The sequence below is a fragment of the Equus przewalskii genome, chromosome 7 (genome assembly GCF_037783145.1).
Source record: "Equus przewalskii isolate Varuska chromosome 7, EquPr2, whole genome shotgun sequence".
Classification (NCBI taxonomy): domain Eukaryota; kingdom Metazoa; phylum Chordata; class Mammalia; order Perissodactyla; family Equidae; genus Equus; species Equus przewalskii.
In genome coordinates this window covers 40,777,230-40,795,966 of record NC_091837.1, presented here as the reverse complement: position 1 = coordinate 40,795,966, position 18,737 = coordinate 40,777,230, and the positions used below count along the sequence as shown (strand labels likewise).

The window sequence follows — 18,737 nt, the reverse complement described above, 5'->3', positions numbered from 1 at the left end:
ATTCGCATCGCGTTAAAATTTCCCTAGCTGGTTTCCCTAACTTTGATCTCCAAAGCTTTGATTCTTCATTTTCCATCAGGTTAATTCAGACTCATCTCTCCATTGTGATGAGCAATAATTACTCATGAGAACTAATTATAGTAAAACTGATAAAGTGTATTATCTGAATTACCATAAATGGGCCAATTACTTTAAAATATTTCCTTGAATGGTTGTTTCTGGCTTCTTAGATTCTGTTTTCAGTAACATGTGAGATGAGCCTTAGAAAGCCTCAGGATCAACTCCAGAATTGAATGTGGCACTCAGTTCAGTAGATAATAGATAATGATCTATTTAAAAGCATAAGAAACACTAATTAGAAGCTCAGGGTTGGAAAGAACTTAAGAGATGACCTAGTCCTAACATTAATCTGAATCACTGCAAATCCCCAAATCGAGCAGCCATTCAGTTTAGACATGAACACCCCCCCAGCAATGGGGAACTCACTACCACCCAAGGCAGTCCATTCCATCTCTAGTCAGCTCTGACAAAAATTTTCGTGTATTGAAAAAACTATTTCTGTGTATTTCTTTTAGTTAGAAAAGTTCTATTTTGTTTTTGGAAAATTTTGTAGAATTTCAGAGACTACACAACAATTTACAGCATGGATGCAGTTTCCCTGCATGTGTAACTTATTGTAAATACTAAAACATCCAATCAGTGGCAAGCAGTATGCCGGCACTGGGTACACACTGGTAAATGAAACACATCCCCGTCCTCCACCTACTTGCAGCCTAATGATACACAGAATAAATCAGGAGTAAATACTTTGTGATATGTGATAAACAGGGGTAAATGCAGGACCATAGGAGCTTACCAGAGGGACATCTACTCCAGTCTAGAGGATGAACATTCCTGAGAAGTCACATCTAAGCTGAGGCTGAAGCATAAATGTTGCTAAGTCAGTCTTGCCAGTTTTTGCACAGTATTGAAATGGTTATCTTTTCTCCAATGCTATACACGTATTGAATCTCTCTTAACTGACGATAACTTTCTATTTACTTGTGGTTTTCAGAGCTTAGAACGGGCCAATACAACAATGCAATCTCATCTCTGATTTAGAGGCTCGAGCACCTGCAGTGTGTTAGGACTGGGAGGAGGATGAAGGAAAGGGCCATGCGTCTCTTTATCTAACTTGTCACAGTAACGGTTTTCTCAGTGCATCTCTGGTCAATGTGGACTTCTGATGCAGGCTCTCTTATGGGGCACACGCATGTGTTGCTCAGAGGGCCCCGAAAGTCCTCCCCACTACACAGTTCCCAGACACTTCTCCTCTTCCAACCTCACCCATGGGTCCATCCCACAACTTCCAGAAACCCGTGCCCCTTGCCGACAGGTAGTCTTCCTGGCTAAGGTACAGGCAAGATGTCTTAATTCAGCTGCTTTTCACGGTGTCAGTTATCCAGTTTGCAGGATACAAGACCAACATACAAAAACTAATCACATTTCTAAATACCAGGAATGAACAATTAAAAACCAAAATTTCAGGGGCTGACCCCGTGGCCGAGTGGTTAAGTTCGCGCGCTCCGCTGCAGGCGGCCCAGTGTTTCGTTGGTTCGAATCCTGGGCGTGGACATGGCACTGCTCAGCAAACCACGCTGAGGCAGCATCCCACATAGCACAACTAGAAGGACCCACAAGGAAGAATATACAACTATGTACCGGGGGGCTTTGGGGAGAAAAAGGAAAAAATAAAATCTTTAAAAAAAAACCAAAATTTTAAAAGCAATATCATTTAGACTACCTTCAAAAAATGTAAATACTCAGGTATAAATCTAAGAAAAACGTGCAGGTTCTGTGTGCTGAAAACTACAAAATGCTAATGAAGTAAGATCTAAACAACTGGAGACATATACTGTGTTCACAAATTAGAAGATTCAACATATTTCACATATCAGTTTTCCCAAAATTGATCTATAGATTTAACACAATTCCAATAAAAATCCCAGTCAAATTTTTTGTAGATAAATACAAGCTGGCTCCATGATTTATATAAAGAGGCAAAGAAACCACAATAGCCAAAATAATTTTGAAAAAGAAGAACAAAGTTGGAGAATTCACCCTACCGATTTAAAAATTACTAATAAACACGCTAATCAAGACAGTGTATTATCAGAGAAAGGACACAGGCATAATCAATGGAAGAAAATGAAGATGCACACAAATATAATCAATTGATTTTTGAAAAAGGTACAAAGAGATTCAAAGGAGAAAGAATATTCTCTTCAACAGAAGGTGGCAGAGCACTCAGACATCCATATACAAAAAATTAACCCTGGCCTAAACCTTATGCTTTACACAAAAAATTAAATCAAGATAGATCATAGATGTAAATGTAAAACAGAAAACTATAAAACATTTAGAATAAAACACAGGAGAAAATCTTTGTAACCTAGGGTTAGGCAAAGAGTTCTTACACCTCACGCTGAACACAATTCATTTCAAAAATTACTAAGTGGAACTTCATCAAAATTAAAAACCTTTCCTCTGAGGTTCCTCAAAAGCTAAACATAGAATTATCATATGACCTAGGAGTTCCGTTCCTAACTACATAGTCAAAAGAGCTGAATATAGGCGCTCAAACAGACACTTGTACCCCCATGTTCGTTGCAGCATCATTCTCAGCGTGAATGAATATCAGACATGATGCTCAGTGAAAGTCTCAAAAGGTCACATACTGTACACTTCTGTTTACACGATGTTGTGGAAAAGGCAAAACCATGGGCACCAAAAACAGATGAGTGGCTGCAGGGTGATCAGGGGTAGAGGAGGATATGACAACAAAGGGACAAGAGAGGGAGTATTTTGGGTGATGGAACCGTTCTTAATGCTGATTGTGATGGTTGTTGCATGGATTTATATGTTAAAACTCCTAGAGCCATACAACTTCCCCCAAAAAGTCAATTTTGCTGTATGCTAACTTAAAAATTAAATTAACTTTAAAATGGCATCAGATTCTAGTCAGGGAGCTAAGTATCAGGCAAGGACATTTATTTAAACCTAATTGTACTACAGGTGAGATCACTGCTAGTTGTAAGTAGACTATAGAGGTGGTCCGTTTAAGGGAAAGAACATGGGGGGGAAGATAATAGAACCACAGTTAGCCTTACATGTCGAAAGAGCAAAATCTGTGGAGACAAATTAACAGCAGCCTGTGAATCCAGCAGCAGGAAGAAGGCTCATTGGGAAGGAAGTGAAGGGGGCATTTACCAGCCTCCAGGGCACACCAAGCGGAGTCTGAGCCTGAGGAAGAGAAGATGAATCTAACGACAGTAGAACGTGAGCAACAGTCAGACCTGAAACGGCAGAGGCGGGTGCTCAGTGTCCACTTTTGAAGGGAGCAATTTAGAGGGCCACTGACTGGGTAACTGAGCCCAGGCAATGTCTCTGAAGAGCTTGGAGCTGCCCAAGGAACAGAGTCCCAGAGGAAGCTACTGGAGCGAGTGCTCCTGGAAGGTGCCCTGCGGAGAGCTGCCAGCATGAGCACTAAAGCTCAAGCTAAGCCTCCTCTGCATTAAGGGGTGCGGCGGGGGCAGGGGGTATCTGGGGGAATCCCGCCCAGCAGTTCATTATAGATGACAAAACTTAAATCTTCCATGCTTGGATCTTCTCTGCCCAGATAGAAATAGAGATGGACAAACTGTTTACTTCTTTCATCTACTGGGGGGGGGAGGGTGGGGGGCGGGGCGGGTAGGGGGACTCTAGGCTTTTTAGTTACAAGGAGCTGTTAATTTAGACTTTGAAAGTGAGGGTGAATTCTTTGAAGTAAAACAAAAGATGAAGAGGTGAGCATGTAATTTAAGAACTTTAATTATTGTATAGAAAATAGGAATGCACAGTGGTGGTATCATCAAATATTTTTACTGTGTATACCATTTGGTCTCTGTATGTTCATTTCTGAAAGCCATCCCTTCACTCGGCAGTTGTATGTGGATTATGACAATCGTCCACCAGAGGGAGACTCAAGACTGTGTTTTCCCCGCAGGGCCCTTCAGGTTTAATAAGTACATTGGGCAAAATCTCAACCACATGTTGGTAGAGAGTGAGGCAATCCAAGATGAGGAAGAGATTTATGGTTCTGGAATGAGATAAAAGGATGAAGAAGAGACAGTGGTTATGGCCTCCTTAAACGTCCAGATCTTCTTCTGGAGTTTGAGGGACTTTCTCCTCCTGGTCCTCTGGGGTCTGCGAGGCTGAGTTACGTGTCCGCCTTGGAAAGCAAAACTCTGAGGATTCCGGGCACTGTTCGAGCTGAACAACTGTGCAGGAATATTCCCACTCCGCCCCCCGCTGCCAAAGGACCATGACACTCAGATCGAGGAGGCCTTTGCTAAATTTCAAAACATCCCTCCAGGGATGATAAAGGCCCTGACAGGGCCGAAAGCAATCCGGTCCCAAGCCACATCATCAAATTTGGCGGAAGACGGTCTTAGTCTTCTTTGGAAGGCTTCCTTTGTTAATTCACTCAACAAAGAGCAAGACTTTACCGGGAGGCAGGTACTGTACCCCGTTTTAAAAGGTGTCTCTAATAATAGGAAAGATCTAACGCTGGAATGAACCCATCATTAGAAGCATGCGAAGGCTGTTCTGGAACAGATTTCTGAACAGAACATGTTGTTAGTGTAGTTTACATTTGAGATTTTAGGAAACATTTGCATATCCCCTATTATGTGCAAAGGGAGATTCAAAACTAGAAAAGACTTCTTTACAAATAGATATTAGATAATGTGCCAGTACAACTATAGGGCACTGCTGGGATTTTTTTCTTCATCATTCTTTTAAAATAAATCAGATATATGTAGTTACCCAATTACTTTCCATTCACGATCACCTAATTTCCCACATTAAGCCCTCAAACCAGACCTTGAAAATGAAAATAAAATTAGACTTCAGCTTACCAACCACTAGGGAACAAACAAACACCTCTGCTTGGCTTGGCTGCAAATGTAAAAGAAAAGGCTTTGAATCCCACTTTATTTTAATATCTAAGACTTTGGGGCCTGAAGGGATAGGGTAAAAAAGTAGGGTCATCAGAGAGGAGTGCTTTTCCCTTACTACTGTTAAGCAGGCCAGTATGGGGAAGCAGTGACCGGGGTTAAGTGCTCAGCCTCCCAAGTCCGGAGTGGGAAAAACCCAGGGTCTGAGCATTCTTTTCCTTGGGCTCTAATAAGCTGAGGGAAGATGATTTTTTAGTGTATCCTCTCCAACCGTGGTTTCTGATGCAGAATGCTCTCCCCAGCCTGGAGGACTGCGCCTGCTCACACTGGGTGCCCTGGGACAGCCAGGGATTGCCGTGGGCCTCGGCACCCACAGCGTTCTCAGGACAGGGGTCCCACGATGTCTGCCAACAGTCATGCAAACGCGTGGGACTTCATCTTTGCTTCCAGGGAACACAAGATGACCTGCTTCAGTAAAAGAGAAACTTAAGGAAAAACGAACCAGCACAAAGTGTCAGTCTGTTTTGGTCCGAGAAGAGCAGAGGCGCTCAGAATAACAGCAGACTCTCAACACCTCACCCCTTCCTTTTGTCCATGAACAGACGCAGAATTGCAAGAACTTTTACAGCCAAAGGTTAATCACAGAAAGGGATCGGTTTCCATCTCCCGGGAACAAATCTGTGTAAGAAATCTGATGACATGTTCCTGGATTGACCGTAAAAACCATTTTCCCAAATAACATCAGCTAACTTTCTGGATTCTATCTTTGGGACTATCCCCAAATTCACTGGGGAAATCATTGTATTAGATCAGCTCAGTTTTACCAGGGTATGATACAATTTGCAAAGCTATGTCATAAAACCACATAGTTAGTGTGGCTGAAAATACTCTTAATTAGAGATAAGCATTTGTCCAAGAACTTGCTGGAATCGGATCTTGGGGGGATTCAGCTTGGTCCTTTGCCAATCAGAAATACAAAATAGATTCAGAGGAAATGGAGTCTCCTGTCTTACAGCAATAGGTTCTTGTGACTTTTTCTTGTTAAGAAAAAATTTGCTCATTTCATCACCCTCACTTCTCTTTTTTTTTTGAGGAAGATTAGCTCTGAACTAACAGCCGTGCCCATCTTCCTCTATTTTATGTGTGAGATGCCTGCCACAGCATGGCTTGATGAGCAGTGCCTATGTCCGCACCAGGAACCACCAGGGAACTCTGAACCACCAAAGCGAAGCACGGAACTTAACTGCTCTGCCACCAGGCGGCCCCCTCATCACCATCACCTGCCCTTCTTGATTAAGAAATCTGATCTTGTAGAAAATAATAAGAAATGAGCTTTAATTTTTGGTATTGTCTTTTAAAAAGACTTCTAAAAATTCCCTTTTAAAAGTAGGTTAGGCTTGGGGCTGGCCCCGTGGCCGAGCGGTTGAGTTCGCACGTTCCGCTGCAGGCGGCCCAGTGTCTCGTTGGTTCGAATCCTGGGCGCCGACACGGCACTGCTCAGCAAACCACGCTGAGGCAACATCCCACATAGCACAACTAGGAGGACCCACAACGAAGAATATACAACTATGTACCGGGGGGCTTTGGGGAGAAAAAGGAAAAAATAAAATCTTTAAAAAAAAAAAAAAAGTAGGTTAGGCTTGAGTCCAAAAATGATTATACTTAAGTCCTAAATATAAAATCTCTAATAAAGAGAATTCTTTTAGAAAGTCTTTTACAAGGTAACAAAAACGTAAAGCTCACTGTGCATTTCTTTATAAAGAATGAAAATTAGACACGATAAAATGATCTAATTTCTTCACAGTCAACTTTATAATGATTTTTTTAATGACAAAATAGATTTATGTTTTCTAATGGGAGAGTTGTAAGATAAAGTCCCACAAGAATGATTTCTAGAAAGCTCAATAAGTATAATTTTAATTTATATATGCTAACTATACAGTTGTATGTTACAGCTTTAAAAATCCTGTTACACTCTAGTGAAACTAATCTGACTTAATACAATACAGACCAAGCCTCCGAACTCAGTGCTCCTTCAGGCCGTCATGTTCCCCTCTCCCACTCTAGTTCCTCACCAACTTAGCATGTGCCCCAAGCCTTCCCCTCAGTGCTGAGCCTCTGGACCTCCATGGCCTGGCTTCCCTCATGCAGCCCCTCACATTCCACCTGGCTGCTCAGCTCACCCTTCCCTGATCATTCTTCTTTGCTCTCTGCTGATAAGGCCATGTTAACATATGCCTGACCTTTTTCTCCATCAAAAAGCCACATCCCCTCCCCTCAACCCCAGAACTAAATACTCTGCCTACCAAGGTAACAGTTAACTTGTCTAATAAATGCATCTGTTTATACACTAAGGAAAGAAGGCTAGAGAAGCTCTCTTCCCTCCTAGGTGACATATGCACTGTTTCCAGAGACAGAAAGAGATTACAACAGCATTAAGGCACCCCAGGGAGGTGCCCTCCTGTGAGTTTATACCCAGGGCCAGTTGTGACCACTAGCCATAGATAGTGCCAGTCCCAACAACCTACTGCCTTCGAGAATAAGTATTTCAGCAAAAGAGGATTCTGGCCTCTGGTTGGACCAAGATCAACATAACAATAGGGTTGGCAGTTTACAGACCAGATGGAAAATAATAATAACTTCTATACAGCAAGCACCTGCCATGGGCCAGATACTATTACTGCTTCGCTAATTAGTTAATTAATTCAATGTATATTCAGGAGTAACCAACTACCTGGTAGGTACATTTTAAGGTCTGGAGATAAGAGAGAGCATGTTGTTTTCAAGACAATTCAATAAGATCAGAACATGGAATTCCAGAAGGGGGTGGAAAGAGATGAGGCTCAGGAAGAAAATCAAAGGGCAAATGACAAAGTAGTCTTGGTGTCGTGTGAAGGATCTTTGACATTGATCTTTTAGAAAGAAAGAAAGAAAACTTCAGTCAGGTATCAGGACTGAAGATATGGATCTGGTAGTTTTTAGAGCATCAATAATCCTCATCAAAAATCTAGAAAAGTCAGGGACTGGCCCCGTGGCCGAGTGGTTAAGTTCGCGCGCTCCGCTGCAGGCAGCCCAGTGTTTCGTTGGTTCGAATCCTGGGCACGGACATGGCACTGCTCATCAAGCCACGCTGAGGCAGCATCCCACATACCACAACTAGAAGGACCCACAAGGAAGAATATACAACTATGTACGGGGGGCTTTGGGGAGAAAAAGGAAAAAATAAAATCTTAAAAAAAAAATCTAGAAAAGTCAGCATTAGTCTTCCTCCTTTACAGATTAAAAGCCCATAGTGGACATCCATTGATTTTATCCACCCAGAACCCCTTCCATCTTCATCTAGTAACAGCATCCCCCTTCTTTCAGGAAAATGCCTCTCCCCTCCCCAGTCATTTGGTTCAAGTGGAGCCAATGTAGTGCCCTGTGCCCTCCAGGGCCAGTGACTCAAGCTGGTCCATTGCAGTATCTGACACTTGGGGCCGCAGTCTTAGAGTGACAGGTCCAGAAGGAGACTCCTCCCTAGGTTCCTCCGGATTGTAACCGGTATGAAGTGCCCCTTCCTCCCATAGCAAAGTTGCCCATTTGTCAGGACCTAACTACAGGCATATAGCACAGACAGGCAGAACTGCAGTCGGAAGGAATCAAACTGGGGCCCATGAGAAGCAGAGAGAGGAGCCCCATTTACAATAAGACCTTGGTTCCCGCTGAGCTCTGTTACACCCTTGCCTTTCCAGTTAGATCATCGGTAAATCCCTCCCAGGATCTAAGCTACGTCAAGCTGAGTTTCTGTCACAAGTTACAGAAGTCCTAATACAGAAATTGAGACTTAGATGGTTAAATGACTTGACTAAGGTGAGCAGTAAGCAGAACTTGGAAAAAGACCCAGGGCATTCTGGCCTCTGCACCATGCTGCAGAGTAGAGACTTCTAAGGTGATGTCCACTTTCTGGCTAGAGGAGAATCTTAGACTATATGGTTAAGTGAACAAAAATAAAAAATGAGAGGCCAGCCCGGTGGCTGAGTGGTTAAGTTCGCACACTTCACTTCGGCAGCCCAGGGTTTTCCCAGTTTGGATCCTGGGTGAGTACATGGCACTGCTCATCAGACCATGCTGAGGCGGTCTCCCACATAGCACAGCCAGAGGCACTCACAACTAGAATGTGCAACTATGTACTGTGGGGCTTTGGGGAGAGGAAGAGGAAAGAAAAAAAATAAGATTGGCAACAGGTGTTGGCTCAGGTGCCAATCAGTTAATCTCTTTGAGCTCCATTTGTAAAATTAAATATCTACCCTGCTCACTTCATAGGTGTTTGGTTAATTAAGGGGCTAATACACGTGAGAGCATTTGAAAACAATAAAGAACCTATCCCAAGGCAGGTGTTGCCAATCGCGATCAGCGATAGAAATGTGTATTAAATCTATTCTCTCTTGTTGCTTAAACCCACAATGTTAGGGGTGGGAAACAGAAATCCAGAATGTTATCTCATCCACATTAATTTCCATCTGAATAAACAGTCACTTCTGTGTTATTGTTGTTACCGAATATCCATTGAAAGCCAGACAGGGTCTGGGTGCCCTGGAAAATACAAAATCTAGAGAAGTCTCTGGGAAAGGCAGGAAACCCAGAGCAATGGTTGGCATGGTACTTGGGAACAAGAAACCAAAGGTGTGGTTCTGAAGTCCCCTTCAGAATTAACACAGCCGTGTGCCCACATTCCTGAGCCTGTTCTGTTCCATTCCCTCTCATGGGGCATTTTGAAGACCAGTAAGACAATTCAATGCGTGTGTTTTGAGGGACAGAGCATGATGTTCCGTAATTAGGCTTGGTTCTGTTTATTGCAGACACCACTTCATTTTGAAAACAGAACCCTGTCTTTTCCGTTGGGGCATTTTTTATGATATCGTAAGGATGTCCGTGTTTCTCTTTGCTGTACAGGTGTACTGTGCTTAGACAGTAGGAGATTCTTTGTCCTGAAAATGTACATGTAAGTCACATTTCATCAAAATGAAATTATATCCAAAATGACAACAGATCCCTGTAGAAACTCATGTAGGAGATGGTGGTGTGTATAGGAAAGAGTGGAGGGTGGGAGTCAGAAAATCAAGATTCAAGCATTAGTTCAATCATTTCCTATGTGTGTGAACCTTGGCAAGTCATTTAACCTCATTGCCCGATAGTTTTCACATCTGTAAAGTGAGAATAATATGAGTTTTTGACCTACCTTATGGATTTTTGTGCGCCCAATGAAATGTTTTCAAGTTGGATAAAGAAAGACTAAATCCACATCCTCTGGGATTTCAAGCCCTATTCATAAAAATCCAATTGCAAGAATTGGGAACAACGAGGAAGGGAAGGCAATGGATGTGAAAATGAAACCATCTCAAGCAACAGGCATATTGCTGCACGTAGCCCGTGCTCAGTATTCCTTGAGTGAATAAAAAAAAGTATAACTGCCACAGCCACCATTTGCCATCCTGTGCGCTGGAAATCACAAGTAGCCTACACTGGGTGACACTAACTTATTCTTACAAGAAAAGCTACCAGCAACCTCATAAAAAAAATAATAATTCATTCTTATTCTCAGAGGCCACAGTTGCACAAATTGTTTCATGTCTCTGTCATTCATTTACCTGAGGAGTCTTTATGTTTCAAGACAGTTCTCTCAACGTGGTTCTCAAGATACCAGCATCAGAACCCACCCTAAGGTTACATTTTGAAAATATAGAATCCTGGATCCCAGCCCAGATTTGGCGAATTAGAATTTCTGGGGATGAAATTGGATAATGTGCATTTTAACAAACACGCACACACACAACTACCCCACTCCTACACTGTAATTCTAAAGGTTGAGAGCAACTTACAGGTTTCCAGGAATAAGAGAAACTATGATATCTTTGGAAAAACCTGGCTCAGTAGAAATGCCTTCAACCTCCAGGGGGTTTTTTGTGCTAAACATAATAAACACTTCCGGTGAGTCCTGGAAATACATCATGCTCTAAACAGTTAACTAAAACTGTATTAAACCTACTAAAAAAAAAAAAAAAACAGTCCCTGAAATCCCAATGTTATGCCATTACAAGTGTGCACTGTGAAGTACGATACAAATGTTACATACTGTGTGCCTAATCATCTGCTGGTTTCAGTTTTTAATATTTAGATTATTCTTAATATCTAGTTTTCTTAAAATGAGGCAAGACTGTAGTCAGAGCAAGGGCATAGTGAACTGAGATACCCTCCTTCTGGGACATGGGCAGGGCAAGCACTACATGACTGTAGGAACCAAGCATCCAGCAACTGGGTAGTCGCTTAGGGTGGTGACTGTCAAGAAACGCCAAGGGGCTGAGATTTCACCCTGCTTGCATGTTAACAGGCTGGCCGCAGTTCCACAGACGCTACCAGCAGATACAAGATTCCTGGATCAGAGAAAAGGACTTTGCTACTCAAGCCACAGCAAGCAGCATGAATTTCACACTTGCATTGTTTTCCCTTGCCCCTCAGGTCCCACATGGCAAAGTGGGGATGGCCAGGTGGTAGATGCTGTGCACACTGTGGGTTTACATCACAGCTGAGCAACTCCAGGCTTAGGAAACCCAAATCTTAGAATGGGTTGCAAGCTAACTTGCCCAACCTTTGCTCCAGCGGGAGACATTATCTTTATCATACTGAACAAAAAGTAAACCTCTGTTCTGGAGGGAGACTCTCTCTATTTTCCAAGACTGCTCACTATAAAACATCCTTGAAAACAGTCTGGAACAAAAGGCTGTCGGTGCCTCTGTTGACTAGATGTGCAAGAGATCCATGCGGAATTGTCTCCCAACAGTGACTTAACAGATTCTGGAAAAGACATGGAGTCACATCGCAACATCAGCCATTGTATCATTCGTTTGTACCAAAGAAGATTTGGTTAGAGAAGACCGCAACTCCACTCCCTGCTTCAAGAAAACGTCAGCAGAGCCCACAGCCTGTTACATGGTAGGTACTCAACGACAGTACACGGTAGATCCTCAGTAAATGCTGGTTCCCTTCCCCAGTCTCCACATAATTCCACATAATCTTGGTGCTCATTTACTCTTTTATTTGACATATCCTCTTATGTTCCCTGTTTTCAACTTTATAAAAAAATATAGAACCTTGGGGCTGGCCCCGTGGCCGAGTGGTTAAGTTCGCGCGCTCCGCTGCAGGTGGCCCAGTGTTTCGCTGGTTCGAATCCTGGGCGCGGACATGGCACTGCTCATCAGACCACGCTGAGGCAGCGTCCCACATGCCACAACTAGAAGAACCCACAACGAAGAATACACAACTATGTACCGGAGGGCTTTGGGGAGAAAAAGAAAAAAATAAAATCTTTAAAAAAAAAAAAAAAAAAAAAAAAAAAAAATATAGAACCTGAAACTACAAGTCACAAAGGAATTTGGCCCAAATGGCCCTACCTATATAACTTCCCCAAAGGTCTAAGGACTTTGGGGGTGGTTTTGTCCCAGAGTTTGACCTTGTGTTTCCATGCGTGTGGGATGCACTAGGTGGTGCTCACGGCCTGGTGTGAGCTGGGACACTTTTTCCAGCGAGGTAAAATGCTAACTAAACCTCACTTTGAATACATGTTTTTAGACATGTAAATCTAAAGGAGTAAATCTCAATTATTAATAACCGCACTTCTTGAAAATATAAAAGGAAAATTGCTTTAGGTTAAGAATGATCGTGTGCCTTTTCCTTCCCAAATTATTTACAATTAGCTACTTTACCAAGGAGAGAATTCAGCTATAATTCTGCAGAATTTGTCATGTAATATCTGTTTTCAAGAGTGAACTCTTTTAAACTAGAAAGTCACCAGGCCTGGAGGAGTGACGCTATGAAGAAGTTCTTTGTAGAGCAAGGCAGAATTTTCCTTCCAGACCCAAGCAAGTTCAGGCAGGAACATGAGACTACAGCCAGCCACAGGGGAACAACTAAATCACTAAACTAGAGGGCTCTTTACCAACCTGTCTAATATGGTCAGAAACTTAAAGAAAAAAGAAAGTCAGACCTGAGTTAACTGTTCAAAGACTAGCAGCTCACCAACCAGCATGTATCCAGTGCCGGGACGAAACATCAGGGAAGATCAGTGTGAATCACACTTCCTCTGAACTGGATTACAGGAGAAAATGCTTCTAATTTGTAAATGTTAAAGGCATCTCTCACCTTAAATAACTTGCTGATTTGTACAACTAAACACATACACCAGCTTTTACTGTCTCTGTCCTTGTGGATGCCGGTTTCAGGCAGCATCCTTGCAATACCACCCCACTGCACCCATACAAAGGAAGGTCAAAATAATAACTGTGCCAATTCATAGTCACACCTCTGCCTGGTGGAATTTCCGCACCAGGTCTTTAGATCTCCATTATACAACTCATGAAACAGTTTCCGTGAACGGCCGCACCTGGAAGTTTGGCACCTGGAGGAAATTTTTTTTTTTTTTTTTGTAAACTAGATTATATTTAAGTAAAGATATCCGCCTCACCTCACAGCTGCCAAAGGTCTCATTGTTATCAAAAGGAGAAATTAAAAAATAAGTAAACAGAAAAGAAATACACAACTATATAGATATTTTATTGGTAATATGTTAGTTCTTGAGCAGGTAGTGCATTCATTGTTCATACACTATTAAAAGTATAAACAATAAAAATAAATTAAAAAGCCATTTATGAAACAGTGACAATAGTATTTTATGAACCAAGGACTATGATGAATCCAATTCCATTCATTTAAATAAATAAATAAAACAAGTCACAGTCAGTGTAACTTACTGCACGTCAGTGTGACTCTGTGCCCTGCCAGCTCTTCTGCTCAGGCTTGGATGATACTCTGGGCAAAGATATTTCAGAATCAGGATGTCCGGTTCTTCTATCTTGATGGGAGCATGAGTAAGGGAGAGTCATTCCGATGACCTTACAAGGCTTCAGGTCAGAGCAAGAGGACAGGCGCCTCCTTCTTGAGGAATGAAGTGTGCACAGAACAGAAAAAAAATCAGAATTGTCCCAGGAGAACACCGAGTCCAAAGTCAGGAGCTTCCAAAGCAGCACATAAGCAAGAAAGCTAGGCAAAGGTCAGGGGTCCCAGTGTGGGGTCAGGACGAAAAAGGACAGACATAGGGTACCCTCCCTGCCAGAGACCATCTACAGCCAGCCCCAAGGAGAGCAACGGCAAAAACGTGGGACCAAGCTACAGGGAGACACAGCTCAGAAGATGAAAAAAAACTCTGGTTTTGCTCAAGGTCCACAAGCAAACATTCTCTATTTCAGTGTTAAAGGTCTTCTTAAAACTAAGGAGCATGCCTTAGTTCTTTTAGTAAGTGCCAAATGCTATAACGCCTTTGATTCATTATTCGGAGCAGACATCTATTTATTCAGCAAGCACCCACCTACGTTGTTCTTGGGACTTTGCTAGGCATCAGGGTCGCTGTAAGGAAAAGAGGATGGAGACACAGAAGTGGAACAGCAACAGACAGAACTGGCTTGGAATGTGACTTTCATATCCCTGGTAAGAGCCTTTCCTATTGCCATTTTCTTCACTTTCCTTAGCTTGAAGTGCATAAGATCACGTGTATCAAAAAGTTTCCTGAATTGGACATCCTGGTTAATTTAGGATTGAGTTCATTTACATTTTCTGTACTGTACTTGACCCAAATGTGAAAGCCTATAAACTCCTATCTTCATTACACTGCCCTCTTGCCAGCAGGGTACCTGATCCTCTTCCCAAGACTCTACCATGCTACAGAGGCTAATGACGATGCCTCAGAGAACACAGCAAACACATTAGCAAGCCCCTGGAAGTGCGCAACGAATGCCATAGGGACTTTCGGTCCTGCCAAGCAAATTCATCACAGACCTTAGCCCAGTCAGCTATCAGGTCCAGCGTAATTCTTTGATGAGCTTGTTCAAGGGAAACGTAAATTGGAGGCTAGTCAAAGGCAAGGACTAAAGTTCTCAACTTCTTAGTAATTCCCCACATCTCGCACAATGCTTGGTTGACAATTGTTCCTTGACTAACAATCAGCTTTTGTTGATTTATCCCTTTTATGTGCTTTTCAAACAGAGAACAGGGCAGTGTAATGGGAGTTACATGAGCAACAGGATATTCTTGACACACTTTCTTGGAACGTTAATTCACTCAAAGATCTAGAGGCATAAGACATTACATGTATAGTTTTTAAAAATAGAGTGCAAAAATCAGTATGAATTTTTAAGATAAAATATGAAAATCAAAAACAACTCACACTTGCAGCTGGGCATTTGGAGACATACTCTCAGACCCCAGGAGGTGCATGCTGACTCTCTCTCTTTAGCGGGAAAGTCTGGGCAGCACACTGCTTGATGTCTGTTTACACACACGCACACACACACACAAACACAATTTGCTTCCTTCCCCCTCCCCACAAAGCATGTAAATTTAAATCCAGAAATTCTACTTTTAGGAACTTACCTTAATAAATAATTAAATAAGTGTGGAAATATACATGAATGAGCTGTTCACCTAGAATTGTTTTTATAAAAATGAGAACTATTGAACATTTTAAACGTCTCTCTTTAGGAAACTGGTAAAACAAACGAAAGACTGGATAAACAATAAAATTTTACTTAAAATTATGGTGTGGATCTATATTTATTGACATTAAAAGATGTCCACAATATATATATATATACACACAATGGAATACTACTCAGCCATAAAAAAAGACGAAATTGGCCCATTCACAACAACGTGGATGGACCTCGAGGGCATTATGTTAAGCGAAATAAGTCAGTCAGAGAAAGACGATCTCTATATGACTCCACTCATAGGTGGAAATTAGTATATTGAGAAGGAGATCTGATCGGTGGTTACCAGGGAAAAGGGGGGGTGGGGGGAGGGTACGAAGGGGGAAGTGGTGTACCCACAACATGACTAACAAAAATGTACAACTGAAATCTCACAAGCTTGTAATCTATCATAACATTAATAAAAAATAATAATAATAAAATAAAATAAAATAAAAAAAAGAAATAGAAGTCTCAAAAGCAACTAAAAAAAAAAAAAAAGATGTCCACAATATACCAGAGAACACATTAAAAAATTGTGCAAACAATATGATCTTAATTTGTTTTAAAAAAAGTGTGTGTGTGTGTGACCATGTATGTATATTCAGGGAACAGTTCTGGAAGGATATGTAACAAAATAATAACTATTTCCAGGTGGTAGGTGATTTTGTTCTTTTATTGTGCTTTTCTATAAACTTAATTTTTAAAATGAGTAGATGTCAATTTTTTAAAGAATGCTTATTAAAGGAATTTATATAATACAAAAAGTATAAAGGAGAAAGTAAAATAATCATCCTCAAATCTTGCCATCTGAAAATAACCATTTTTTTGTTGTGACCATTATTCCAAAAATATGACATTCATCCTAGATATCTCAAAATGCATAAATACATGTAGACATATTAATTAGATAAATGACAGATAAGCAGATCGATTAAAATTTATTAAAAAAGAATCACAGTATACATGCTACATTTTCATAAAAAGCATGAAATCTTAAAAAAAGAAAAAGAAACTGAAGTGCACTAAAATAATTGCTGAACTTTAGCTAAATGTTTTTATCACTGTAAAATATGTTCTTTCCTAAAATATCTCTCTAAGGTTTATGGAAAAAAGTTATAAAATGTAAACAGTTTAAATCATTAAATAATGATTAAACTTGAATGTTTAGTATAGACATTATCAATTGACTCCTTCCTAAGCAAGATAAGAAAATCAGCAAGCTTTCACTTCCTCCCACATCCTCATTTTGGTTGGCTATTTTTACGCTTTCTTTCATTTGCTTCATAGCCTTAATTCCCATGGTTGTTAAACCTTAGATCAATAGCTAAACTGATCCAATAATCACTGCTTGTTCTTTTACCATTCCTGAGTTCTATATTTTTATTTATTCTTTGATTATCAGTATTTCATCAAATAGTCCTTTTGTTTTTCACTGAGGCTTCACATGTGCTGTATTCACTGAGTTCTTGAGTGTTTAGTAATAACTTCCATTACCGTTACACATGAATGACAATTTGTCTGGGTATTACATTCTTGGGTTATATTTTCTTCCTATCATTGTCTTCTGACTGAATCTTACTATACATTAAAAATATAGACATATTCTGTATGTATATTCTATATTTCTATATGATATTTACGAATACATTTTACATGCTATTTGTTGGGTTTTCTACTTTAAGGGTTCCAATTATTCTACTGCTATAGCAGCTTTGTCTCTGTCTAATTGTTTCAATGTATTTTTCGTGTTGATTCTATTAAGCCTTTCCTCCGTGTGAATAACTCAGTTTTAAGCCATGTCTAATCTGTTCATTACCCTACCAGATGAATTAGTTCTATATGGTGTTGGTCCTCCTTTCTTAGCTCTGTGGCCTCCTTTTTCATTTCGTTCTGCTATTTAAGAACTTACTATACGTATTTCATATTCTTATTAAATCCTTCTGTGTACAAAACGCTCATGGAGAATTTTTTTCTGTTCCTTTTAATTATATGTTTTCTGGACTAGGTTCCTCCTCAGCCTTTGTTATCCTATATCTCTTACTCACTATTATTTAGTGATCTATTTCCTACGTTACGCTTGCGTAGTTGCCACATTGTCTCTTTTCATGTTAATTAACACCACAAGTTCTGTTCAGATCTTCTGTTTGTGTTAATGTGGGTGAATTCTCTTCAGTACACAAATATCTGTTACAAACCTCTGTTTTCCTCAAACTCCCAACTTCAAACCGCTTCTCATGTTCAGTAGATGACCACTTCTCCTACTTCATGAAGAAAATAAAATCCATTAGATTGGCAATCTTCTCAACTTCCCATCACAAAACTCAAAGCTTCAGAATTCTTCCCTCCTGTTCCTCCTGTGTAAGACTAACCCTTCCTCTGTGTTCTGGATCCCACTCCCTCCAGCCTTCTTAGGAACCTCAACCTTTCACCTATCTCCCATCACTCACGTATCTTCAAACCCTTCTCCCTTTCGTATCAAGAGGAGACCATCCTTTAAAAATAACTAACTTACTTCAGTATCACATTCCTTTTTCTCCTTCAAAGCCAAACTTCTTAAAGATCTGTCTACACACAATCTCCTTTTGCTCAACTCAGACCCACTCCTTAACCACTTCAATTTGTTTCTGACCCTACCAGTCCAGCAAAACTGCTATCAGCAGGTCACTAATGGCTTCTTTATTGCTAAATATGATCAACTTCAGTCTGACTTGTACTCTCAACAGCCTTTGTGGTGGGCATGCTTTCCCTGACTTCTATTAGGACACATCCTTCTGATTTTCCTTCTACCTCTCTGGTTACTTCCTCCCAATATCTTTTGTAGAGTTCTCTTCCTTTGCCTGTCCCTTAAATTTTCTGTTCTACAAAGATCATGCTCGGGCCTTTTCTCACTCCATATACTCCAGCGTATGAATCTATCTGCTCCCATGGCTTCTATTACATCTATAAGCTTCTAAATTTTAGCTCCATTGTCAAATGTCTTTCCTGTGTATCTAATTATTTATTGAACTTCTCAGTTTGGATTTTCTAAACCAACTCAAACTCATCAGGTCCAAAAGTAAACTCAGAGTCTTCCATTCCAAACCTGCTCCTCTTCTTTAGTTCTGAGCTCCACTAAATGTCACAAACATTTTTTTAAGTCAGATACTTGTGAATTGTCTTTAACTCTGTGTATTCCTTCTATCACAGTTACTCACCAGGCCCT

General features: G+C 40.8%; 1 long non-coding RNA gene across 2 annotated transcripts in view; it reads right to left on the bottom strand.

Annotated features, from left to right (window-relative positions):
* LOC139084813 (uncharacterized) overlaps nt 1-15,500 on the bottom strand; it is a 77,931-nt gene extending 62,431 nt beyond the window's left edge. For both annotated transcript variants that reach the window (XR_011542591.1, XR_011542590.1), the window contains exon 1: nt 13,763-15,500. This is a non-coding gene — a long non-coding RNA (uncharacterized lncRNA). The remainder of the gene's footprint in view (nt 1-13,762) is intronic.
* Nucleotides 15,501-18,737: the final 3,237 nt, after the last annotated feature.